We start from the raw sequence: 6,366 nt of genomic DNA on the forward strand, positions 1-6,366 counted from the left end.
TGGTCCACGCCGAGCATGTCTTCCGGGTATCGCCGCTCCAGCGCTGTGATTGGCTGGAGCGACGATGACGTCACTCCCGCGCATGCGCGGGAGATTTCATTCCGGCATGGGTCGGCCCTTCAGCCAAGGATCCCCCCTGCGTATGCGCCGCTGCAATCAGCGGCGCATTGCGAGGGGAATATCTCCTAAACCAGGGATATGCAATTAGCGGACCTCCAGCTGTTGCAAAACTACAAGTCCCATCATGCCTCTGACCCTGGGTGTCATGCTTGTGGCTGTCAGAGTCTTGCTATGCCTGATGGGAATCGTAGTTCTGCAACAGCTGGAGGTCCGCTAATTGCATATCCCTGTCCTAAACCGTACAGGTTTAGGAGATATTCTTTTGCCTACAGGTAAGCCTATAATAAGGCTTACTTGTAGGTATAAAGTCAAAAAAGTGGGTTTACAACCACTTTAATGCATCCTATGCATAAAGGTGAATAAAAAAACCCTGGCAATGACGGCCCCCCCGTTTTACTTACCTGAGCCCCGAATCTGTTGTGCGTGTCCTCTTCTCCTCGAAGTCTGGCCATCGATTGGCTAGACTGATATCAGCGCAGCCATTGGCTTGCGCTGCTGTCAATCACATGCAATGAAGCAGCGTGGCAGGGCCGTGCAATACAGTCGGCTGCTTTTGCCATCGGCAGTATCATGGGAGAGCGCTTCCCATGAAGGTGGAGGAGCAGAGACAGCCACCGAGGGACCCCAGAAGACCAGGATCGGGGCCACTGTGTGCAAAACGACCTGCACAGTGGAGGCAAGTATAACACGTTTTTTTTTTTTTTTTTAACAGGAACCTTTAGTGTCCCTTTAAGTGAAATCTATATCCTCCCTCATTAGATAAACATTGCCAGGAGTCCCTATGTTGAAACAACCCCAGGCTCCATCCATCCATGGATGGATGACCAAAATTAAATCAAGACATACAGAGGACTTCATTGCCTCAGATTGTTGAAAGCTTAGTCCTATTGAAATTTGGGTTCTAAATTACACCAGAATATGCAGTCTTCCCTGCTACAGGAAGCATGACCCAGAGGAATTGGGATGGAAGGAAGATGCCCTCCCTTTCTTCGGACTCTTATCTTGCTTTCTCTTTTTTATTCCTGAAGTATCCCCTTAAATTTACCTAAAAAATATGTCATACAGCGGTAAACAGGATTTCTTAAACACACTCCATAATTGGCATCCATAAAATAAGTGACCTATGTATGTTTTTCATTTTTGCAGAGGATCAGGGTGCATTTCATCGCTGAGTGCCTTACGTTGTTACACACATGCGCTTGGTAGTTTGTTGAATTTGACACTACAGGAACTACTTTAAAGTCGCTGTGAATAAGTCGCACAGATATGAACAGTACTGATTGGGTAACATGGGGTGTACATGTGGTCTCAAGCTTTAAAACGATACAGTGCATCCAGAAAGTATTCACAGTGCTTACATTTTTTCAACATTGTAACAACCGTATTCCAAAAAGGATTAAATTATTTTCCTAAAAATTCTACGAACAATACCACATAATGACAACGTGAAAGAAGTTTGTTTGAAATATTTGCAAATTTATAAAAAAATAAAATAAAATCACATGTACTTAAAGCGGGGGTTCACCCTAAGGCCCCTTTCACATGTCCGTTCCGCCTGTCCGTTCATTACAAGTCCGTTAACGGACTTGTAATGAATCCCTATGGGAACACGTCCGTTAGCGGATGGAGCATCCGCTAGCGTCCGCGTCCGTCGGGATCCGGTTTTCCGACGGAAGAAAACCCTATTTTTCTTCCGTCCGGCGGAACGGAACTGATGCAGACGGACACACGGTCCGTCTGCATCCGGTTCCCCATAGGGCAGAGCGGAGCTGAGACAGGGCAGTCCCTGCACTGTGTGCGGGGACCGCCCTATCCACCGAGAGCTCAGCGGGGATCCCCGCTGAGCCGACGGAGCGAAAAAAGAAACTGACAGGAAACTGACAGGACGTGTGAAAGAGCCCTAAAACACCAATAGACCATTACATCCAGCATACTGCTGACATCTACAGTATGCTGGATTTTTTTTTTTTGTACCGCTGTACTTATGGTTGTTTTCACCGGGCTTCCGGGTTCTCGCTCCCCCGGGGAGTAGACGTTCCTAAGACGAGGCATAGATGATTGACGTGCGGGTAAAGCGCGTCATCGCCTTCCGAAAATATCCAAGAGGGACTCGGCACTTTACGGCGCCTGCGCAGACAGCTCTACACGGCAGGTGCAGGCACCGTATAGAGCCGAGTCCCCGTCGGATATTTTCGGAAGGCGATGACGCGCTTTCCCCGCACGTCAATCGTCTCCTGGGAGGATCAACACTCCCAGGAGACATTGCGCAGAGCTCCCTGTCGGGGAAAAGGAGCGACACGCCCACTCCCCGCAAGGAAGAAGACCCGGAAGTGCAGCTAAAGACAGGCAAGTGTACACATTTAAAAAACAAATGACAACGCTACAAGCCTTTATTAAGGCTGGAGATAGGTTAGCTAAAAAGTAAATTTTGAGGGTGAACCTCCGCTTTAAGTATTCACAGCCTTTGTCATGACACTCAAAATTTAGTTTATACAACTTGGAGTCCACCTGTGGTAAATTCAGTAGATTTTACATAATTTGGAAAGGCACACACCTGTCTATACAAGATCCCACAGTTAACAATGCATGTCAGAGCACAAACCAAACCATGAAGTCCAAGGAATTATCTGTAGACCTCTGAGACAGGATTGTATCAAGGCACAGATTTATGGGAAGGGCACAGAAAAATGTCTGCAGTATTGAAGATCCCAATGAGCACATTGGCCTTTATCATTCATAAATGGGAGAAATTTGGAACCACCAGGACTTCCTAGAGTGGGCCGTTCGGCCAAACTGAGCGATTGGGGGAGAAGGGCCTTGGTCAGGAAAATGACCAATAACCCAATGGTTACTCTGACAGAGCTCCAGTATTTCTCTGTGAAGAGATGAGAACTTCCCAGAAGAATAACCATCTCTGCAGCACTCCACCAATCACGCCTGTATGGTAAAGTGGCCAGACGGAAGCCACTTCTCAGTCAAAGGCACATGACAGCCCAGCTAGTTTGCCAAAAGGCACCTGAAAGACTCAGACCATGAAAAACTAAATTCTCTGGTCTGATGAAACAAAGATTGAACTCTTTGGCCTGAATGGCAGGCTTCATGTCTGGAGGAAACCAGGCACAGCTCATCACCTGGCCAACACCATCCTTACAGTCAAGCATGGTGGTGGCAGCATGATAATGCTGTGGGGATGTTTTTCAGCGGCAGGAACTAGAAGGCTAGTCAGGATCAAGAAAAAGATGAATGCAGCAATGTACAGAGACATCCTTGATGAAAACTTGCTCTCCAGAGCACTCTGAACCTCAGACTGGGACGAAGGTTCATCTTCCAACAGGACAATGACCCTAAGCACACAACAAAGATAACAAAGGAGGTGTTTACGGGACAACTCTGGGCTCAGGCTGAGCGACTCAAGGACATTCACAGACTTAAACCTGATTTAATATCTCTGGAGAGATCTGAAAATGGCTGTGCACTTACACTCCCCATCCAACCTGATGGAACTTGAGAGGTCCTGCAAAGAAGAATGGGAGAAACTTCCCAAAAATAGTTGGGCCAAGCACGTAGCATCATACTCAAAAAGACTTCAGGCTGCAATTGGTGCCAAAGGTGCTTCAACAAAAGTATTGAGCAAAGGCTGTGAATACTTTTGTAACACAAAAACCTCCTGCGCTCTGGTGTTTTGCCAAAACCGGGTACAGCAGTATAGTCCAACGGCAAAGTCTGAAGTCTTGCAGCCCTCCACAGAACAAAGGGTGTTCATATGGCTAAAAGAAAAGAAAGGAGGACGCACCGACCTTGTGCATTACCACTTAAAATTGTATTAAAAACTGAATAAAAAGCAATGGTCCTACTCACAAGGAAATTTTGAGTAAGCGCTTTTCAGACAGCTGGACTGGACCTCACGGCACCTGCCAGTAGAACCACAGACATCTGAACGGCTGAAGCGTTTCTGGGGCGTACCCCCTTCTTCAAAGCCTAAGTGGTCCGTGGTACCTCTCTCCTGTGTGTCCTCCTTAATATAGGTATGTGTGTGTGTGTGTGTGCGTGCACATGTTCAAAGACGGCCCCCAACACTGGTGGCCACTGATTGGCAGGCCTCGCCCCCCTCACACAACCCCACCCATCCCTACTGTCACCTCAGGGTAACAGGCACAGATGTAGTAGACAAGGCATATACTCTATCAGGGGGACCCCTAGGCTATCAATAGACAGCTACATAGTGGATAGTCTTCTTGATTGATTTAAGTCACAGGGAGATGGGAGAGGTGAGCCTGATCCAAAGTAGGGGACACCACATAAGACCAAACGTAAAGGTCCTTACCTGCTCCCCCTCATACTGCAGGAAAGGCAAAAACGAAGTGGCACCATATACAGCCGACACCCCGATGCGCCGCATGTCCCCAATCATTGCATGGATCCGTTGGAGCACACGCCATCGTACAACCAGGAAGTGCGGGTACCCCCTGCGTTCCACCCCGCACTTGCGGTTGTACCAAAGGTCACCTTCTCATCTGTGCGCATATGCGCGCATATCTCTAATGTGCGCGCATATGTCAAACAGGCGCAACCAGGAAGTGCGGGTGTATTTGCGTGAGTAGGACCATTGCTTTTTATTCTGTTTTTAATAAAATTTTAAGTGGCAATGCACAAGGTCGGTGAGCCCTCCTTTCTTTTCTTTTTGTGAATACTTATGTACATGTGATTTTTTTCATTTCTAATAAATTTGCCAAGATTTCAAACTTCTTTCATGTTGTCATTATGGGGTATTGTTTGCAGAATTTTTAGGAAAATAATGAATTTAATCCATTTTGGAAATAAAGCTGTAACAATGTGTAAAAAGTGAAGCACTGTGAATACTTTCCAGATGCACTTTATAACATCTAAATAAAATATATTATGTACACCATAGGTAAGACTGGAAAGGGGGGTGTGATGTAAAGGAAAGGGGAACGGAGGTCACTATTGTAGAGGAAGGAGGGATGTGCCGTTAAGGGGACTGCAATAAAATCAGGGATTCTGTGATGTAAAATGGTGGCTTCATGTAAAAGGAGGTGCTGCAATATAAAAGGGGAGGTCTGCAATGTAAAAAGGGATGCTGTGATGTAAAAAGGGGTTCTGTATTGTAAAGAAGAGTGCAGGTTTGTAAAAGGAGGGGGGAACTGCAATGTAAAGAGGAGGCCGTGGTGTATATAGGGGCACTGTAATATAAAGGGGGGGTTGCTATATAATGTGGAAAACCGATTTAAAGGAATGCGCCGTTATGCAAATAGGGGGATTTTGACGCAAAGGGGTTTGTGATATAAAGTGAGGGCTTGATATAAAAGGGGGGTGGCTATAATGTTAAGGGAGTGCTATGTTGTAAAGGGGCGCTGTATTCTAAAGTGGGGCTGTGATGCAAAGAGGGATGCTGCAGTGTACAGGGGGGGGGTTGTGATGTAAAGGGGGTTGTGATGTAAAGAAGGGCGCTGTGTTGTAAAAGGGAAACTGCAATGTAAATAGAGGGCTGTATTGTAAAAGGGAGCCGTGAGGTAAAGGGCGGGGGGTTACGATGTTTAGAGGAAGACTGATTTAAAAGGGGTACACTGAGATGTAAAGGGAGGGACTGTGATGTGAAAGGGGCTGTCATTAAAAAGGGTGGACTGCGATGCAAATGGGGGTCTGTGATGTGAAGAGGGGACTTCATTCTAAAGGGGCTCTGTAATGGAGGGGGGGGAGAGAGAGAGAGAGAGAGAGAGAGAGAGAGAGAGAGAGAGAGAGAGAGAGAAGGGGAGAGAGAGAGAGAGAGAGAGAGAGAGAGAGAGAGAAGGGGAGAGAGAGAGAGAGAGAGAGAGAGAGAGAGAGAGAGAAGGAGAGAGAGAGAGAGAGAGAGAGAGAGAGAGAGAGAGAGAGAGAGAGAGAGAGAGAGAGAGAGAGAAGGAGAGAGAGAGAGAGAGAGAGAGAGAGAGAGAAGGAGAGAGAGAGAGAGAGAGAGAAGGAGAGAGAGAGAGAGAGAGAAGGAGAGAGAGAGAGAGAGAGAAGGAGAGAGAGAGAGAGAAGGAGAGAGAGAGAGAGAGAGAGAGAGAGAGAGAGAGAGAGAGAGAGAGAGAGAGAGAGAGAGAGAGAGAGAGAGAGACACTGTAAATGGGCACTGTGATGTAAGGGGGGTTGCTATGTAAAGAGGGAGACAGAGTTATAGGGGTGCGCTGTGATGTAAATGGGAGGACTGTGATGTCAAGGGGGATTTAATACGTAAAGGGAATGATG

Source organism: Rana temporaria, chromosome 4 (genome assembly GCF_905171775.1).
Source record: "Rana temporaria chromosome 4, aRanTem1.1, whole genome shotgun sequence".
Taxonomy (NCBI): domain Eukaryota; kingdom Metazoa; phylum Chordata; class Amphibia; order Anura; family Ranidae; genus Rana; species Rana temporaria.